A 22169-nucleotide genomic window follows, 5' to 3' on the forward strand; every position below is an offset into this window, starting at 1 on the left:
TAAAAAAAAAGTAATTTAAATTAAAGGAATTTCCGGGGTATTACAACACTCTACATCACAAACTATTCAATTTGGTGTGTAGAAAATGCCATAACACTTTTTTTTTTTAACCAATTTTCACCATTTTAAAATTTTCCCTAACTTATTTAGTTACTTTATGATGCCTAGCACGTGCTCCTAAATACTTTTCTTTAACTTATTTTGTAATTTATGATGAATTGCAAGATTTGCAACAAATGAATTATGTTTGGCTACATAATAAAGTTTTCTAGTGTCATAAATCGAAATTTCACGACACAAATTATACAAATTCATCCAAACAACATACAATTTCAACGAATCATCATAACACCAAAGAATACCCTAATTTTTTAAAATTATGAATAAAAAGAAAATTAACCAAATGCATGTATTCACATAGAGGTAGAAATTGAGTTTCATATATAATTTACCAAAGTACAATTTAAAGAATGTCTTGTGCCATTTGATTGCCTAGGATTTTAGGATTGGGCTTCGTCTTCTTCCTCATTTACCTTGGTGTTATTCAAGGAATAGTATTAATTTTTACTGAATGGGGGGTGATGGGTGAATTATAATCAAGGGGGCATGTTCTTAGCATAGTAAATTAATTATATAGGTGAGAGAAAATTTTTAAAAAAAAGGTGAAACTGGTTTAAAATATTAAAATAATAAAAATATGTTTTTCTGGTAGAATTTCTGATCTCCGACATCGTTTTTGACATTCTCTGCACCAAACTTAATAGTTTGTGATGTAGAGTGCACCCAATTAAAATTGTGTTATTCTCTGCACCCAACCTATAATTGGTGCTATTGAGGCCAATTTTTCCATGAAAATATTAAATGTCGTTTTTTTTCTTTTTTTTTTTCTTTTGACAAGAAAATATGTTGTATGTCAATTTGATTTGAAAGTTCTAATAATATATGAGCTTAACATAAATTGCATATATTTTGTGTCAATTTGAAATTTTCGTTTTACAGTTTGACTTGATTTTTTTAAAAAAATTCATTGTAGGTAAAAAGTCGTGGAGCACAAACGTATTATCACATTCTTTTATAGTTATTTAGAAAAAGGATTTGAGTTTTTTTTATTATTTTTTTTATTTTTTAAAGTAAGCAAGTGATGAGACAATTAGACAACTGGTTTCTAGTACATTTGTATGTAAGGATACCAATTTCCAGTATAGTTGTATGTATGGGATATCAGACATCAATTTCATTTTATTTTTGTTTGTGTTATATAACTATTTCAACAACCACAAATGTGATGTATTTATTAAAAAAAAAAGTCATTTTAAATATATAGTCACTCGTATACTTTATATGCTTCAACAAAGCGTATGCCTATTGAATTTGGTAGCCATGGTAATCATTAATACCGTGGCAATAAAACTAATTAGCCACCATAAGATTTGTGGCGGCAAAGTTTATTTGCCACGGTAGAATTTGTGGCAAAGAAGCTTAGTGGCCTGGCCACGGTAATGTTCGTGGCAACAAAGTTAATTAGCCGCAGTAAAATATGTGGCAAATAATTTGTTAGCCACGTTAATATTCGTGGCAAGTGTGTGTTTTTTTTCCCACGTAAATGCTCTTGGCATAAAACTCAAAATTTGTCACGATATTAATTTTCCCATGGTAAATTTCTAGCCACGCCTTCAAGTGCCACGGGAGAAAGTTTTAAAATTCCCGTGGCAAAATTGCATAGCCACAAAAAATTTTAAACTTGTGCCACGTTTTTTCAAAGGTTTAAAAAAAAAATCGTTTACCTGCTTCAAAGGTTAACCAGGACACGTGTCACATAGTGATTGCTTAGAATTTTTTATTTTAATTTTTCAAATTTTCTTTTTAGTAAAATGTTTTAATTAAAAAAAATTAATTTAACAAAAAAAAAAAAAAAAAAAAAAAAACCCTTTCTGCCAAAACCGTCAATTCTGCTCAACCCCTTCCCCAAACCGCCTCCCTCTGCTCCTCCGTGCAGCGCCACCGGCACCGGTCCCCTCCCCCTCTCTTCCTGGCAACGCTGGCAACGCCACACATCCCCCCTCCTCTTTTCGCATCCCGCAGCGCCCCAAGCCCTCACGCTTTGCCTGAATCTGCTATCTCTGTAAAGTCGTAACTCGTAAGGTCTTACCCATGTCAAAAGTTTCCCTTCACCAATTTTGTTCTGGACCTTCCTCATTTGAGGCAATGTAATCTGGTATAAGTGTATTACTGAAAACCAAGAAATTTACTTTGAAATGTCTACTTTGAGCCAATTTCTACTATTATTTACAATTTCCATTATAACCAATTTATAAAAGCTGGTGAAAATAGTTTACCAATTAATAAGCAACAATAGACATGATTAGATACTTCTTTTTTTAAAAAAAGACATGATTAGATACATTAATTTGACCCTTATTTGATCATCCAATCCGAAATCGAACTTTTTTTTTGCAAGTGAATCTGCTTTCACTGAGAAACAGGTACTTGCATGCATCAATTCGCCCGGGATAGTGGAGGCAAGGGTGGGATTCGCTGGGGCTGTCGGGGTGTGGAGGTTGGTGTTGGATTTTGGTGACGACGGTGGGTGCTTGGGTGGTGGATGAGGGCTGGGGTTTTGGCTGGGCTTGTTGGTGGGGAGGGGGGTTCCGGTTGGTGGTGGCTGGAAATGATGGGTTGGGGATGACTATTTGTTTTATTTTAATTAAATTTTTTTTTTTAAAAGAAAATGTTAAATTTTTTTTTTTAAAAGAAAATGTTTTTCTAAAAAAAAATATTGTAAAAAAAGTTGAACGATCACATGAAGACACTTGTTCCAATTACCAATCAAATAGGTCACCAATCGGTTACGTTCTATTTCTAGAAGATGCATGTCAAAGGTCGTTTTATTGCTGAATAATGAAAAGATCATTTTATTTTTGAAAGCCGCTGAAAGGTCGTTTGTGTTTTTAAAATTTTAATTTACTTCATATATGTCTTATTATTTAGATAAAAAGAATTTTGTTTAAAGACATTTTTTTTTCGTCGATTAAGTATTAGTGACAATTTAATTACTTATAATAACTATTTATTAGGCTATCATATTTAAAATATAAATAAATAAATAAATCCTTGTCTGGAGTATCAATTGTTCAATATCTTATATTGATAGTTAAACAATTATATATATCTAACATTTTTAGAACTATGGTATTGGATTTTGGAGCGATATATATCATATATTTCCTATAGGAAAGCCACATCTTTCTCGCTCACTCCTCTATTGACAGTGGCTCGCTGATGTTACCTGCGACATGACAACATTTACAACCAACTCACTATCGATGGTATTTGAGTACCATGGTTCTTCAAATGGGCAAGATTGCGACTCCCGAAGAATGGGATGGTGGAGGTGAAAGTGTGATATACTGATACCTAATCAGAAAGGTTCAACAATAATACAACCTTGGAAAAGTTGATGAAGGTGCGATGGTTTAATTTTCATGAAGAGTAAGGATATTCTTGCCCTGATTCTCATTATGTTAGGTGAACTCACGATGAGTCTAAGTCACACAATACTAAAGTCAATTATCTTGCCTAAAATCTCACGTTGGTCAAATCGATGCAACTAGTTCGTGATAACAAAGTTAGGGGCTATTTGGTTCGCACGGAGGTAAATGGAATGAAATGAACAAATGGAAAAGAAAAGAATGGAATGAAAATGCCTGATATTTTCTATGTTGTTTGCTTTAGAAATAAAGGGAAACAATCCCACTAGTCCCACCACCACCACACAACACCCTAATTCCTTCACTTTCCACCTTTTTCGGCCACCACCCAACCACCAAACCACTTGCCGCACCCCCCCACCATTCACCGCCTTTCTTCGGCCCTCCCCCGTCCCTTGTCGTCCCCCGCGCAGCTCTCCCCTACCCTGAAAAACCTCCCTCGGCCCCGAAAACACTAGAAACTAGTCTCACTCCTCGTAAAACCCGTCGGGCGGCTTCCCCCACCCTCGAAACCCTAGCGCCTAGGGTTTCGAGGGTGGGGGAGAGCCGACCGACTGTTTTACACCGAGGGAGAAAGGTTTTTTTTAGGTTTTTACGAGGATGGGGAAAGGATTCGGGAGTGCGGATGGTCGGCAAAGGGAGGGAAGGTGCGGTGAAGGGTGGGGGGAGAGGAGACAAGTGGTGACATGGCTGGTCGTGGTGCAGTGGTGCAAGTTTTTGGTGATTTGGGTAGGTATAGGGATGGCAATTTAATCCAGATTCAATCCTTAGGAAAAACTTCGATCCGAATCCAAAATAGAAAAACTCCGAGTTTGGGAATGGAAATGGGAATGGTGTATGTAGTGGTGGTTAAGGAATAGGAATGAAAATACCTAGGGGTGGGGAATCAATTTCGAAAGGTTTGAGGGAATAAAGAGAGAAATGAGAATGGAAAAAAAAAAAAAAAAAAAAAGCTAACGAAGAATGACAAAGGGAATGAAATTCTCATTTCCTTTGATAATTACCCCCAATCAAACAACTTCTTATAATATATATAAGGAGTATAGATGGAATGGTGTGAATATACTCCCAAGTTGAATATGAAACTATGAAATGAAAGGGTGAATTTTGATTAATCACCCTAATTTTCAAACCTAAATAGTCCAACTTAATTTAGTTTAGTTGTTGATTACCAAATTGAGTATCTTACACGCTCTATAGGACAAAACAATATTGTAAGAACACAACCAACAAACCCTTGTTACCATTTTCTTACATCATCTCTTTTACTCTAAAACATCTCATTAAAAAATCCCCATTTTTTCTCTCTCCTCCCCAAATTCCCCCAATTTTCCGCTTTGTCTGAACAAAAACACCAATTCCTTTGAAAACCCTAACAATGGCGACGACGGTTGAGGGAGAAGATAGGGTTCTTGCAACAGCTCAACACATAGTCAAGAGTCTTCGAACCTCCAAAGATGTCACTGATGATATGCTTCTCATCCTCTCCACCTTCGACAATCGTCTCTCCAACATCTCCGACCTCATCGGCGGCGGCGGCGGCGGAGATGGTGGTGGTTCCGCCGGAAGTTCTTCGGCCGTGAATTCCAATTCCATCTCACCCGAGATCTCTCGCCTTGATTGCGCTGAAAAAGTCATTCTTCGCCATGAAAACCCCTTCAACGATTCCCCTGATGATTGCTGCGAATTTCTCGCTGCTGTTGATGAAGTTTTGGATTTGTTTGCAGATCTTAAGGTTCAGGAAAACCCTAATTTCATGGATCGCGCTGAATCGGCAGTTCAATCGGCGATGTCGAAGCTTGAAGACGAGCTTCGGAGGGTTCTATCGAGGAGCGCGGTTCCTTTGGATGCTGATAGGCTATACGGTTCGATTCATCGAAGGGTTACGCTGTCGTTCGCTTCGCACGACGGCGATATAATCGACGAGGAATTTGGTAATTTCAATCACCCTTTTCATGAAAGAGGGGGTAGTTTGGCGGGTGATGTTTCGGTCGATTTGATTCATCCAGACGTGATTTCGGACCTTCGTGAGATCGCTGATCGTATGATTCGAGCAGGGTATGAGAAGGAATGTTATCAGGTTTATAGCAGTGTAAGAAGGGATGCATTAGAAGAACATTTAGGGGTTTTAGGGGTTGAGAGATTGAGTATTGAAGAAGTTCAGAGGATTGAGTGGAGTGCTTTGGATGAGAAGATGAAGAAATGGGTTCAAGCTGTGAAGATCTTTGTTAGGGTTCTTCTTACTGGGGAGAAGCATCTTTGTGAGTTGATATTCGACGGGGCCGATTCGGATTTGATTAAGGAGGTTTGTTTTGTTGAGACTGCGAAAGGGTGTGTGTTGCAGTTGTTGAATTTTGGGGAGGCTGTTGCGATTGGGAAGAGATCCCCTGAGAAATTGTTTCGAATTCTCGATATGTATGAAGCTTTGGATGATACATTGCGTTACTTGAGGGCGTTGTTTTGTGATGAATCCGGGGAGTTTGTTTGCGCCGAGGCTAGAGGGGTTTTGGATGGGTTAGGTGAGGCAGCTAGGGGGACGTTTATTGAGTTTGAGAGTGCTGTTAAGGGTGAAGTTTCGAGGAAGCTGGTTCAGGGAGGTGAGATTCATCCGCTTGCTCGATATGTAATGAATTATGTTAAATTGCTTGTTGATTATAGTGCTACCTTGAATAAGCTTTTGGAACATGATGTAAATGAGGAAGAAGCAAGTCAGTCACAGAGTAGGTCTGATGGGGATGAAGTTAGGGAAATGTCGCCTCTTGGGCATCGTTTGACATCGTTGATAAGTTCATTGGAATCGAACCTTGAGGAGAAGGCAAAGTTTTATGATGATAGTGCGATGCAGTATATATTTCTTTTGAATAATAAACTCTACATATTACAGAAGGTGAAAGACTCTGAGCTTGGCAAGCTTTTAGGAGATGATTGGGTTAAGAGGCGTCGTGGGATCATTCGAAAATATGCTACTAATTACCTTAGAGCTTCTTGGAGCAAGGTCTTGGCTTGTTTGAGGGATGAAGGAATCGGGAGTGGATCAAGCAGTGCCTTCAAAATGGCTTTAAAGGAAAGGTTTAAAAACTTCAATGCTTGTTTTGAAGATATATATAGGACTCAGACTGCTTGGAAGGTCCCCGATCCCCAACTTAGGACTGAGCTTCGAATATCTATATCTGAGAAGGTTATACCTGCATACCGTTCGTTTTTGGGGAGGTTTGGTCCCCAATTAGAGAATACAAGACATGCTTGGAAGTACATTAAATACACAGCTGAGGATTTAGATGGCTATTTGTCTGATTTGTTTGAAGGAACACCTGGTGTTCTCAACCATATGAGACGCAAAAGTTCATAGAGCTCTCACCTGTATAGTAGGTAATGCCCTTTTCTCTCACAAAGGGCTTGTTCGATCCCCTTTGTACCTGTTGGGTCAGGCTTGATAACATGCTTTTCTTTTTTCTTTTTCTTTTTTTTTTTTTGCCTTTTTGTTGTATCTGTTAATGTTTTAAAAAAAAAAACTATGATCACAGGTTTTTTCCAGTGAAATATGGCTGTTGCACAACATAGTGTAATCATATTGTAAATTACATATATAATTCTCATGTTTGCTATGTCATACTTCATGTTTTCATCGCTAAAATGCTCAAACACCCTAAGTTTAAGGTTGGCGTTCTGTTATTCTGTATCTTGTCCTAGGCTAATGTGTAGCGTAACTTGAATTGCTGCTGCTGTTTATCAGAAGTTATTAAGTTTTCTTTTGTAGTGTTTTCTAAGCTCTTGGTAGAAAGGTTTTAAAGCTTTTGAGTTTTTAGCTGTAATTGTTTCTTGCTGTTGGTCTTGCTGATTATTCTGTTGCTTATTTGGCTCTGTATTTACACTGTCTTGCTTATTTTGTTCAAAACAACAATACCTAGTGGCTGCAGAAACTTGGACTATGTACTTGAATTTGAAGTATGAAGTGCTGGGAATCTGTCGGGTTTTAACTTTATGAGTGTGCTTAGATAGAGTAATTTGGAGGGAATGGGAAGGGAGAGAAAGTGAGGGGTGCATCCTTTCTTGTTTGGATATGATTTGGGGAGGGGAAAAGGAATTGGACTTGAGGAATCCACTTTTCTTCTTTTAATATAACAAATCTTACCAATACATTTGAACGATTTGGAAGGAAATTGCAAGCTCACTTTTTCCTACCCTTCATTTCCTCTCCCTCCCTTCCCACTAAGATTGCTATCCAAACAAAGTGCTCAAGTCTTTAGATTGCTATCCAAACAAAGTGTTCAAGTCTTTAGAAATCAAGTCGAAATTTAGATTTGTTCTGTTCACTAAGGTAATAATACTAGTGATTTTCTTGTGATTTTGAGGATTTATTACGTGTGTGTTAACATGCTGGAATTTGTGGTAGTGACCAAAATACAGAGCTTGGTATGAGATTAATGTAGTTGTCACTGTTTTTCTGAGATTTTGAAGTTTTGGAACGCATTGCAATGCAGTGTTAGGTCAGAACCCTTGTTTCTTACCTGGTTGGTTGAGAAAATTGTCAAGAATCTTAAGTAACATGCTTTCTTATATATGTGGGAGAGGAATTTATGCCTTGGAATCCATTTACTTGTTGGTTTGGCTTAGTAATTTTTTCTTGCTCTGGACAATTCTTGCCAAGTTTCTGCAGAAATGTTTTAAATTGAGCCAAGTTTTACTCCTGGGAATGTCCAACCCTTCTCTGTGGTTGTATTTCGCTTGCCCCTTTTTCTGAATTAAAGCTGAATTGAACTTTTGTAATTGATACCTGTATGGATTTTCTTGACATTCTGTATTAACCCTAGTCATCTAGAGATGTGTATTTTTGATGTATTCAGCGATGATAGGCACCCAAAAGCCTTGTGTTGTTGGTCTTGTTAACACGTTACTATATTTGAAAACTTATGCATGATTTTTTGGTAATAAACTAATAATCTACCTGTGTTTTAAATAACCTTGCCTGTAATTTAATTATTACAAAATTCTGTGCTTTAGATCTGCATTAGCTGGGAATTGAACTAATCAATTGGAAGTCCGTTCCATCTTTGTTGGGGACATCATCTTTCACTTCGACTAGGGAGAGTGCTTGATTAAATTAAATTTAGCTATTGCTGTAGGAAAAATTCTCCACTCTTCAGGCTAGAGAAATCATGTTGTTGCTGAAGTCTGGAACTTGTCTGTGGTATATGCTGAATTCAAAACTCAGAGGCTGTTGCTTGTTGTTAACGTTTCTAGCATTAGAATCTAGATATATACTTGATTTCACGGTAAAGTAGGCGTAATATTACTAGATTTAAGCTTTCTTTTTGAAACTCCTAGTGTGTAAGATTAACTCTGTCGATGCAGCTTAGCCGCTTAGGTGTGTTGGTACGTTTGTTATGTGATGATGTAGGGTTGGCTTGCTCACACACTCCAGTTTGATGGTTCTTCTGATGTGTAATCTGCTTATTGACTTTGCTGCTTTATTTAGTAAAGTACGGACTAGTATCATAAATAACAATACTTTAAGAGGGGTTAATGAAAAAACAGCCTGCCTTCTTTAACACTTGGGTATAATTTAAGGTGTTACATTTTGACTTCTGACATAGGCTGGCATTGTTTTATGCTGTACACATCTAGCTATCGATGCTGCTTTAAATCATGAGAGAATTACGGAGTAGCTATTAGCGTCATGTCTTTGTCCGCAATTTCTTTGGTACTCATGGAGTACCATGACTCCAGGTTATGTACATATCATGTTATTTTGATGTGGAGAGCACCCCCATTTATCTCCTAGATTAACAAAACAAAGATATCCCATGGCATTGTTGTAAATAAGTCATGAAATCTAAATTAAAAAATAATAAATGTTGTTAAAGCAAACTGCAAAAGCCTGCCACGTGAGTTTTGATAAAAGTAACGTCTATTGTATAGGGTTTGACGACGTTGGGTTAATTTAACCTAGGGTTAGAAGATATACTTTCACTTTTTCTCGATTCTTGTAAAAATGCAAGAAGCTCTACAATGGCGGTGTGACATATTTACATACAGATCATATCCCCAATATTAGAAATTGGCAACATAATCAACTAGTCACCTGAAATATAACAGAATGCAATTAAAATATTTCTTCAATTTCAATTCATGGCCATCTCCACCGGCCACCGCCCTCAAGTAATTCGAAGCACCATATGTCCATATATCATTCTTTTTTCTTTTTTTCTTTTTTTGAAAATTATCATTCTTATCAATTTAACTTCAGAAAATTAATTTGTTGTAATTTGTAAACACTATTCATCACCAATTCACTAACTCTTTAATATGATGGAAATAATAATCATTCAAAGCAACTACAATAATCACTCAAATTTAAATTTCTTCAATTTCAATTCAGCACTGTACATATATAACAATTTTCCTATTACACAATTTCTTAACATCAATATTAATCATTCAAATAAATCAATTCCAAAATAATTAACAAACCACTCGAATACCCTAGCACTTCTCGGTGATAACGACGCTGCAAAATTAACAGTAAATTTTAGATATCATCTTAGAGAGTTGAGTCTTCTGAAAACGCTTCCCTCAGCACTTCGCCTAGCGTCCTGAAAGGTTGAATGTGGGAGTCCTAAAAACGATTCCCGGATTCTACACTTCACGTTCTGAGAGGTTGAAGAAGGTTGAAGCCGGTTAGAGGGGTTTAAGAATGGATATGTGTTAACCCAGGGTTACCTGTTACCAGGCGTCAATAATGTCTTTTTATTCCAGTTGGTGGGCTAAAGTTTACTTTTCAAATTTACCCCCACTTTTGCAATGCGAAATTCCAAAACTAGGTCTGGATATAAACTAGAATTCTCTCTTTGATGTGACCTATTATTTCATTTTGTAGATAAGTTATTCTAAAAATAATTATATATAATTCCATATAGGCATGCATGCTATTTAAAATATTTTGCATCATTTTTCTTTCAAAAAATAAAATAAAATAAAATAATAAATAAAATAAAATAAAATATTTTACATCATTTTATTACATAAAGTTCTTTTGTTAATTTGAATATTGCCTGCTCCGAACGTTATTTTTCATGTAAGTTTTAAACAAATTAACACAAGTTTTCAGGAAAATAATTTAATGTTCAAACAATATAACAAAAGGATTAATATAAAAAATGCAAAATTGGCCACTATACCCTGAAGTATGGCTTAGATGTATTGAGCACCCTGAACTATGCGTAGTGATCAAAACACCACCAACTATGGTGTTAGGTGTGACGCGTGCCTGAAATGAAAGTTTTTAGCCACTTATTTCATCGGAGGAGGTGAATTCATGTGTGATAAGTTGATGGAAGACTACATAACTATTCTAGAGAGTGAAGATTCACCTCCTCTCAGTGAAATAAGTTGCTAACTTACAGATAATTCTTAATTGGGTGGGAAAGAGAAAAAGTGGGTCCCACTAACATCTAATTGGATGGAAAACATTATTGGGTAGTACTATACAAACGTTTGCTAACTTATGGGTAATTCTAAGCAAATTAGAAAAAAAACGGGTAGTTGTTCACAAATTAGCCTATCTTTAGGGTAGTTTTAGACAAAATTTCCAATTCTTATTGAGCTATGTGGTAATGGTAAAATTTGTCACTAGTTTATGGCTTTGTAATATTGTTTGGAGATCAGAACAGTATAATTTATCTTAAATACTACATAGACAAAATTTCCAATTCTTATTGAGCTATGTGGTAATGGTAAAATTTGTCACTAGTATATGGCTTTGTAATATTGTTTGGAGATCAGAACAGTACAATTTATCTTAAATACTACATATAAAAAATTTAGAAGAGAGCATGTGATTGCACAATATCTCAAGGTTGTCTAGGTTGAATTTGACTTAAGTTGAATATGGTTGGGTCAGTGATAAGACAATTGAATTTTGGTCTAGTTAAATTGAATTTAAATAGCGATCACAAATAGTGAAATAGTAATAAGTCGAGTTGAATTTAAATCGGGTTAGTTTTAATTTAATGGAAAAATTGATATTTATAATCCCAACTTTACCCCATTTTATTTTAATAATCTCAACTTTGAGGGTTGTTACTTTCTTCAATCCCAAACCGATAAAAAAAAGTCAGTGACCTATTATATCAGGTTATTTGACACGTGTCAGGCCCTGATTGGTACAAAAATTATAAAAAAATAATAATAACTGTAGACACCTAAAAATGTCTCCCCGAAACCAAACCCGATGATGAACAATCTTTCACCGCCATTATTGGTCGGGTTGAGTATTTAATCCCGGGAGTGCTTAAAATCTATGTTCAATCAAAATCAGTTCACAAAATAATCAACGGATCAGTCCTGATGTTTAGTCAAAGTATAGTCCAATTTATATTTTGGCCAGAACCTTTTTAATCCATTTTTATTAATTTAGCCCAATTAATAATAAACCTAAATAGCCCGAAATTATAGAACGACACTTAAAAATACTGAACGTAATTAGGTTTAAAATGAACTTGGACGCAAAAGTGGAAAAATGTCCACCGTGTCACGGCATCACGTGCAACGCCACGGTGGAATGTGCCGCGTTGCGGCATATTTTGCCTTGACACGGGATTGTCCCGTGTTTTACCCCCGTAAAACCTGAACGCGTTTTATCCTTTAGGGCAGATATTTCTCGCGACGCGGTAGAATGTCCCGTGTCACGGTAGAGTTTGCCGTGTCGCGACATATTGCTGACGTGTCACGGCAACCAAATTTAGGGTTTTTATCTTTTAAGGGTTCCGTATGTTCCCTCTACTCATTTTCTCCATAAATACCCCCTCATTTCTGCAGTTCGGGGTATTAATTAATTCTCTCTTCTCTTTTCTATGCTCTAGCCTAAACATTAGCCTACCCTATTCTTCAAAAATACTTCCTTTAAGCACTCCAAGGAGTCCGTACTTTACCCGAGATTCCATCCTTAAAGTAAGGCGTGAAAGGTAGAACTGTTTGAGGGTTTGGCCCCAAAACAACTCTATTTAATTTAATTATTGTTTTGTTTATTTTCTTGAAGTTACTAACTCGTTTATTATTTAATAGTTGCAAGCAAGCAAAATCAAAGTAAGGAATCATGTTCCTTTTATTTCTATTATTTTTCTAACGATTTTATATTGTTGAATTATTGTTAAATTGCTTCCAATATTAATGTTTATTCAATTATATTTGTTGATCACTATATTGCATGTTTAAAGGGAATATGTAATTGAATATCACGCCTAATAAGATAATTTGGACAACCGATTTAGGATCCTTTTTAATCTTGTTATTTAATTCAAGTGATCACAAATATTTTAGAATTATATGTTGCATTAATATTCAACCAATTTAGCCTAATGTTAGTTTGGAGCAAATTGAATCTTTGTTTGCATGTCTTTGAGATTGCAGGAATCACTTTTTGCTATAAGAATCGAGTAGAGGCCAATACGGGCGAATGTTACTCATAACTCACTTCGTACTATCATCCCCGATCCTCCTTTCGTGGTTCCGAACCATACGGAGTTAGTAATCTCATGGATTATGAATGGGGCGTAACCTTCACGGGTCAATCGTTGTTGCCTATCGTTGTCCCTTTATCGTGATTGCCTTTTATATCAGGTTATTTGACACGTGTCAAACCCTGATTGGTCCAATTTTGTTTAAAAAAAAATAATAACAAAACCCAAAAAATAGAAAACACCCGCCCCCCTCCCCTTTCCCCACCATCTCACCTTAACACCAGTTGGCCGCCCATCCACCACCGTCGGTGTTGTCGATTTTCCCCCCTCCCCAAAACACCGAACACTCCTGCTTAAAGGAAGCAACTTCATCTACTACCTTTATTATCTGGTTGGTCAATTGAATTAGCCTTTTAAAGATCTGTTTAACCAAATCCTCTATTTTTGTACCTCAAATTCTCCCGTTTTCAACTGGGGTTTCTATTTCTTCAATAAATTGAACTTGAATACAATGTGTTCGATGTTTTGCCGCAATGAACCCAGAAATTAAAAAATAAAAAATTGTGAAGTGGATTTACAAATTAGCTGGCGATCTAGGTAGACGTGGAGGACCCTTTAGTCACTCCTACATACAAATGGTTTGAAAAAGAAATTCATAATTTTATTTTTTAGGGTTGGAAGAAATTAGGAATTGTAGTGGTTTACCATATTAAAGTTTCTTCATTTCTCATTTGTTTAAACCTAGAAAAATTGAAGTTCAGGGAAGACTGAGGAGAGAGAGAATGGAGGGCGGTGGTGGGGTGAGTCGCATCACCAGCGCGGGCGGGGGGACCGACACAGGGGGGAATAGCGATGACTGGTCGACATCTAGGTTCTGGTGGCTGATTGGGGGGTGTGGGGTTTGGCTGGGTGGGTTTTTTTTTTTTTTAATAAGTGTTTAACTAAAGGTGGGTATGGGCTGTGTCGGCACGTGGACGGTATGGGCCCGGCATGATTCCGACACGACGGCCCACTTGTGGGCCGTGAACAAAAAAATTGAAATCCGACACGGGCAGGGCACGGGCACGACGGGCGGCACGGTCATCGGCCCGTGGGTCGGCATGCCGGCACGGCCCACCAGCCCGGCACGTGGCACGGCCCATGCCCACCTTCATTTATATAAACTTATTTAATTAAATTTATTTATATAAACTTATTTAATCTAATATATATAAATAAAGTAGGCATTTTTGGAGAACATTCGGCGCGCCACATAAGCAAATGTATATTTTTTACCAATTAAAAATTAGAATTATATTTTATTTTAGAATTAAAAAATTCACTTGCCATCTAAATAAAAGCGACGAATGAGATTTAAGAAATTTTTCACTTAGATAAAAACAACGAATAATGATTTATGAGGATTTAATTTATTTAAAAAACTAAAATTTATCTCTTAAAAAAATCATCTTAAGATAATCTTTATAGTGTTTATGATAAGAAATAAAAATTATTATTTAATTGTAATTACATTAAAATTTGTGATCCCTACCACTACAAATTGACGCATTCTACGACACACATAAAATCTCATATCAATACAAAACCAAATCAAGCGAATTTTTTGTCCATTTTAGGTCATCAATGGTTGCGTAATTCTTAATTAGTTTAATTTTTTAAATTCCATGTGTTAAATGTATATATATTTGTGATTATTGCTTACATTGTGTTTATTTGGAAAACTTAATGATTATATATATGTTTATGTTTTGTTTATTGAATTTTGTTTTTACATGTAGATCTAATTAAATTCAATCAAAAATGATTGGAAAATCAAAGTACGAAGAGGTATCATATCTTTATAAATCGTTTACATTTTTTAAATTTTTTATAGACCTTTTTAGTTTTTATTAATTAATTTTATGATTAAAACAATTTTTTGTGATTTTGGTAGCATAATCAAGCCTTCAAATTAACTTAATTATTATTTTTAATTACATTGCGTTCATGCCTCAATTAAAGCCAACTTTATACTATTTCGTCCAAAATAAATTGAAAGAAAAGTTTAGGCCATTAGATATTTTTGTCAATCGTTACAAATAAGAAGCAATATCGCACACATTGTTAGTGACAACAAAATAATGATTTAATTTTTTAAAATATTATTGTTCGGGCGATTGAGGATGATGATAAAATTCAATGTATAGATCTAGATTTGATTTTGTACAATTAAAATTTTTAGATCAATTTCACAACAATTTTTCACTTCCCGGTAGATATATATGTTGATTTATTTTATAAGACTATAAAGATTAATTTTATATGAATTTTATTTTTGCTAACATGTTTTATTTATCCATTTTGATTATATGGAAGCGATATGGGTGTGAACGAAGGTGGTGATTTTATCTAAATAGAAGATAAATAGTATTGATTTTATTATTTTTTAATATTTTTATCTTTTAAAAAGCAACGAATAATGATTTAGGATTTTTATTATTTAAAAATAAAAAAATATCTTTTCATATTAAAGATTTATCCCAATATGTAATAGATAAAATATCACATTTACAAAATTTTTTTTGAAAGATATCATATTTACAATTATTCATATTTTTAAATTCAGTAGTCATATAATTAACAACCACAATAAAAAACAAAACAGCAAAAAAAAATTCGAATTATAAATTACATTAAAAAAAAAAAACTTTTGTAATAGGCAATAACACTTTAATTAAAATATTATGTGTTTTTTGTCTGAAATTATTAGATAGTAAAATAAATCAAATAATTAAAAAAACATTAGAATCTATTCAAAAATATATTTTCTTGAAATTTATATATAAAAAACCGTGCATCGCACGGGCTTTCATCTAGTTAATAAATAAATAAGTTTATTTATATAAACTTAATTAAATTAAAGTTGTTCAAAAAAAATATATATTAACATTAACATAAACATAAATTAATAACATTATTTATATAAACTTAAGTTGTTCAAAAAACAAATATATATCGATTTTTTTTTTTTTATATACATATATATTTAAAAAATAAAAAATAAAAAAAATACGGGTTGGCCCGCTGCCTAGCACGGCATGCCCCACCAGCCACGTGGGCCGTGCCGTGCTGTGGGCTAGGGTGTGTCAAAATTTGGCACGGCCCGGCACAACACGATGCCCATGTTTATGTTTAACCAATAAATTTGCGCCACGTGTCATATAAAGAAAAAATAAAAAAAATAATGACTCATTCAACAGGTAACCGGTCATAGGGATTGAAGAAAGAAAACACCCTCAAAGTTAGGAATATTCCAGAATAATCCAAAGTTGGATAATTAAAAGAAAATAGAGCAAAGTTGAGATTATTATTTATAATTTTCCCTCATTCTCTTAATTAACCAAACTTTAGGACATGTACTACTGCCACTTTGTGTATGTCATTTTCTAATAAAATTTTGTGCATGTCATTTTCTTACCAAACTCCAAGACAATAAAGTCAAGCCCAAACTTGCTTTTTTGAGCCAAAAATAACAAGCTTTACAGACCATAATTGGGTTGGGTTTAATTTTTAACTAAAAATAGATGTTTTGGACCGCTAAAACATGTTTTAATTTTTTTTTTATAAAAATCGAATTGGGCTCGAGATTCGGCCAACCGGTTTCTTTTGGGCTGGACTTGGTTTGATTAGGTCAATTATTTATGCATAGATTCGAATATATTTTATATGATAACTTTTTTTTTAAGAAAAAGCTTAACTATTCTTTACAAGAAATACACTAATACTAAAATAATTTTTAATCTCTCTATATACCTATCTCTCTCTCTTTTTTTTTTTTTTTTTTTTTTATATATATATATATATATATATATAAAAAAAAGTAAGACTAAACACTTATGAATAGTGTTGAGACAATTATGTCCCTCGAAATGTTTATTTACATATTTACCCTTATATTATATTTGTTACTTTAGTGTTGAGACAATTATGCCCTTAAAATATTTATACACTTATGAATAATATTGCTGAGACAACTATGTTCCTAAAAATATTAAATTACATATTTACCCTAATATTAAACTTTTTATTTCATTTTTATGAACAATGTTGAGACAATTATGCCCCTTAAAATATTTATTTACATATTTATACTTAAATATATTTGTTCTATTTTTATGAACAGTATTTATATGCTAAAAATATTAGTTTACGTATTCTCTTTTATTAACACTGGCAACAACTAAAGTTGTGGCATAAGACCAAATCAAAAAAGCTCTCTGGGTATGGCTAGCTAGGGTGTGGCAGACACGTGCATCGCGCTGGTTAACCGCCCTAATATTTTTCAAGTTTGCGAGATGTATTTGAGCATGGACTTAATTGCTTACGAATAAAATTGACTAAATAGGGTGAGAGTAGAGATAGCTCAAGAGGTTAGAGCTTCACTTCACCGATGTGTATAATCTTACTTGACTCCTATTATAAAAAGGCGAGAGTAATATCATAAATAAGAAGTTTGAAACATAAAGCTATTTGAATTTGGATCAAATATTGAATGAGTTTATAGATTATATTCATACTTTTAATAAAAAAAAAATCTTAATCCATAGTTACTCATAAAGATACATCAAATAAGTCAAGTTAAAATCTTTGCTTGAAAAAACATTGTCAAGATAATTATCAAGAAATTAACGAAAAAAAGCTAAACACATTTATTTACTTATCTAGCTAAACAATTTTTTTTTTTTTTTTTTTTAAAAAAAATATCAAACTAAACATCACTTGTTCAATTGATATCTTGTACACTTGTGCCCATCCCTTACCTCCTCCTTCTTTAAAACCATTAGGATTTTCCATCTATCAATACACATTTATAAATACCATGAAAAATGTTTTTATATTCTTATTTTTGATATTACTCTCGCCTCTTTAAAATAGGAGTTAAGTAAGATGTAGACATTAGTGGATCGGATGGGTATGAAATCAGACACATCACTAAAGAAAAAAATATAAATTTATTTACAAAATATCATTTTTCTTAAGAAAAATGTGAGATGTTCACTCATCTCGCTATTTTTTTAATTGAGGTAATGATCTTATTTTTGATAAAATTTTTTGTTTAAATAATATACATAAAAGTAGAAAAATAAAACATTTTGACTTCTTTAAAAAAAAAAAAGAAAAAAAAACATTTTAAATATTTAAAAATTATACATATGAAAGTAAATAAAATATTGTAATGTATAAGTACATATAACGTGAGGCAATTAAAAAAATTGTTAATTTGCTAGAAAAATAAAACATTACGTGAGGCAATAAGGCAACTAATAAAACATTTTAAATTTTTAATAAATAAAAAAATATGGTCCTGGCGAGGCTCGAACTCGCGACCTTCGGCTCATAAGACCAATGCTCTAACCAACTGAGCTACAAGACCTTATGATTTTAATTTTAAAAATTTAATATTTTATATAAAGATACAATGATTCAAATTGTAGGTATACATTTATTATCTTATTGTTATGAATTAAAATAATACTACATTTATTATTACTTTAAGGGGATTATAATGAGTAGCCATTAATAATCTTTGTATTATAAAATCATGAAAGAGATATTGTAATCCCACAACTTTATTAATCATATTCTCATCTTATAATCCCACATACCAAACACCTCTTCAATGGAAGAGATGAACAATAATTATAATATGAAAATTTGTTAGTGAAAAATCAATCTAATTTGTAATTCTTCATTTAGAAATATTGTTTAATTAGTGTAATTGAGGTAGAGGGTTAATGAAGGCAGAGTGTTAATGAAAGAGGGAGATTAAATAAGCGAAAGAACAATACAATACATTTTTTTTAAAAAAAAAAATTCTTGAGGTAAATTAGGAAATTAAAGTTTAAGAAACTTGGTTGGGAACGGGGTTAGTAAAAGTCACTTGAGGTGGTCAATGCCGGAGAAAAGGATAGATTAATTGCATATTTTAGTGTAAGAATTGGTGGTTTTAATTTTAACACATGCTTAAAGAAAGCTACGAATTGCTAGTAAACCAATACTTTTCGCAACTATTGTACTTAAATTGTGCACTCGTAGCTGTGGAGATCAACCTTAGCTTACTTGTGCATCTTGCAATATTGGAATTTCGAATCTTGTAATTTAATCCTGTGAAGGACCAAAGGTATCTGATATCCCCTTTTCAATCATCTTGAAACAATGACACTAAACCATACTGTTTTTCTTGTACATTGCTACACACTATATTCGTTGCATGGCTCTTTTTTTTTTCTTTTTTTTTTGTTTTTTTTTGGGTTGAAAAAGGCTCTTATGTTTTTAATTTAGAGAGAAACTAGTTTTTGGCTCCGTGCAATGCATGGATTTATAAAGTAAGATTTATTAATAATTATAGTCGATTGAAATTAAATAGGGTTAATTGAAATTAAATGACTTATGTAACAATTTTATTTTATTTTTCAAATTTGAATTTATTAATGTTTATCTTTTAAATTCTTAAATTATGTGTTGCATAAATAAAATTTATTAAAAGAATTTTAATTTATTAATAGAATTTTTTTAAGAAAAATAAATAGCATTTTGGAGGGAAAATTTTTCACAAAATTATGCCAAGTGTCCCCTTTGGTGATTACTTTAGTAATAGTATATAGATAAGCTATTGTGAAAATGGAAAAAATTAGTAGTTTTTCAATTTTAACCCTTATTTATATTTTTCTACTTCTAAATAAGTGCAACATTTGTCTTATTCGATTATTTTTGATAACTGCACAATTTTTTTTTAATAAAAAATATCCCTTTAGATTAAACATTTCTTTCCCATCCCATTACCCTACTCAATTTTTTTTTTTTTTTTTTTTTTTTTTTTTTTTTCCTTTCTACAAATCTCAATTCTCATGCATACTCACATTCCTTTTGTGTCTAAATAAAACTATTTTTTGTTTACATTTTATTAATTTCTTTGACTCTTAACTTGACTCATGCACGATAAAATAGTAGATAAAGTATTATAGACTTTATACTTTGGGACCACAAATCGTATGGTGCTCTTGTAATCAATTTTTCTCTTGTGATATGTAATAAGTCGAGTTGAATTTAAATCGAGTCAATAATAGGGACAGTTGAATTCAGGTTTGGGGTCATTCTCGGGTTTCAAACAAGTTTCATTTAGGTAAATAATTTGAGTTATATTTGGGTTGACTCATGTTCGGGTCAAGAAGTCTAAAAAATTGGGCTAGTTTCAGGTCATATTGGGATCAAGTCACCATTTGAAAGGAATAGTGTCCTTCGAATAAGTGTATTATTCCGATATAGAGGGTTCAGAATTAATTTGGAAAGCTAATTGTTAAGTGAAGTTAAGTGATCGGAATGCCTAGCTGGAGGCCGCTTTCGATCAGTAAAATTAATATATAATAAATCTTACAGCGTCACACCCAATCGTGTAACCGAACAAAAGCGACGAATTAATCCGAAGGATTTAATAAGTCGATAAGGATTTTATGAACTCAGACATCGGATTCCGAGCTTAGAGTGTCAAAGTCGAGCGTTGAACACCAAGTCAATTCAACGAATTGAGAAGATGAGAAAAAAGTCAAATTACAAGTCAATGCGCAAAGTCCTAGCCTCACGATCGATGACCTAGCTAAACGAGGGCTACGTGTGCTAGGCTAGCAAGGATGATAGCCATGTGGTTGCCTCGGCCATAAGCCTAGCAGCCACACATGTGTGCAGGCTGGGCGAGTTAGCCGAGCAGGCTAGCTAGCAGTGCTAGCTCGTAAGCACGCAACAAGTGTCCAGACCAGCATGCTTGCGTGCGTTGCCAGGCAGCGAGGCCAACTCGCAACACGACAAACCCAGCAGCACGCTGGGCTTGCGAGGGCTGGCCCTGCCGTAGGCCAAGGCCGCTAGCGCGACAGGCCTTGAGGCCCATGGCTGGGGCATGGCGTGCACATGACCGGTTTTGTGGGGCTTGCTTGCTCTCTAAGGGGAGGGCTTGTGATCCTATCCCTTGGATTGACACTTGTCATTGGCTTATTGTTTATGCTAGAATTAAATTAATTGCTTATTTTCTCATTTTACCACTTTTCCTACATGGAAAGATGTTTGAGGTTTTTGGCAATGTTTTGCCTCTAAATACCAACCTTGGGAGTTGGGAATTTAAACAATTTGAGTAGAGCTCAATAATGCATCGCCCAAAAGCGTGAGAAAACCTTTAAGTTCATAAAACTCCAATTTTGGCTCGGTCTCGTTTAAGGTACGAGATAAGAGTCAGGTTCGGGCGTGTGGGTATGCGAAGTAGGAGGATTCGCGCGTGCGTGTCTTGAGCTTTCCGGGGGTCGTGCTTGGGTTCGTGTGAAGCACGCTACGAGGGTAAGAATGTCTTTTCCCTTCTTTCTCTTTCTCCTTCTTTATGTGTTTATCACTTTGTTTATTGCATGTTTGTTTGTTTAGCTGTATTAATGATGCATGCGGTTCGAGCGGGTTTTGGTTCTGCACGGTGCTCACCATCATAAAACCCAACACTATTATCTCGACTTCAAACATGTTAGGTAATGAACAAGTTCGATTTGGGTCGGGTCAACTTTTAACTACTATAGCAATGATGTTTTCCTATGGAATAAATGAATAGGCCATAGCATTTTGTACATCAAGGTCATATCTCAAGTTCATGACAAGGTTTTCCACTATATGTCTATATTACATACCAATTTCTCTCATCTCTCTAGTCTCTATTGTGAATTAGTTCATTCATTACAAAAAGTCACAATTTTCCTTGTAACCTTGATACAACGTTTTTTTAAATAATTTTTAAAAGTTGTATATCCAAAGGCAAATGAAGATGACTTCCAATAGCCTAACAACTCCCAAGCATGAAAATTTCAAGCTAATAATTTATGTAGTGTTTGGATTTAAGCATTTCATATTTGAAATATGGAATTTGAAATATCCACATTCACTTTCAAATTCTCTATTTGGAAAAAAAACTAATTTCAAATCGATCATTTTAAATTTATATTCCATGTATATATCCACTTCTCCAGACCATTCTCTTTTCCTCGCTCTTCTCTTACATTACTTCTCTCCCTCAATCTCTCTCCTTCTCATATGTTCATCCAAATTTTCTAAATTGTTGATCCAAACATGTGAGGAATCGGCATCAATCAACCTAAATTTTCAACCAAGCGCCTGATGTTGCCATTGAAATAATGAACATACCATTCTTGTAGCGGTG

At 34.1% G+C, this 22169-nt stretch overlaps 1 non-coding gene and 1 pseudogene across 1 annotated transcript; one reads left to right on the top strand and one right to left on the bottom strand.

The window, feature by feature from the left end:
* Positions 1-4725: 4725 nt before the first annotated feature.
* On the top strand, positions 4726-7100 carry LOC145567443 (exocyst complex component EXO70B1 pseudogene; annotated as a pseudogene).
* An 11185-nt stretch (positions 7101-18285) lies between these two features.
* Positions 18286-18359, bottom strand: TRNAI-UAU (transfer RNA isoleucine (anticodon UAU)). The gene has a single exon. It is a non-coding gene; the product is annotated as a tRNA-Ile (tRNA).
* Between the last annotated feature and the right edge of the window lie 3810 nt (positions 18360-22169).

Source organism: Chenopodium album, chromosome 11 (assembly GCF_948465745.1).
Source record: "Chenopodium album chromosome 11, dcCheAlbu1.1, whole genome shotgun sequence".
Taxonomy (NCBI): domain Eukaryota; kingdom Viridiplantae; phylum Streptophyta; class Magnoliopsida; order Caryophyllales; family Amaranthaceae; genus Chenopodium; species Chenopodium album.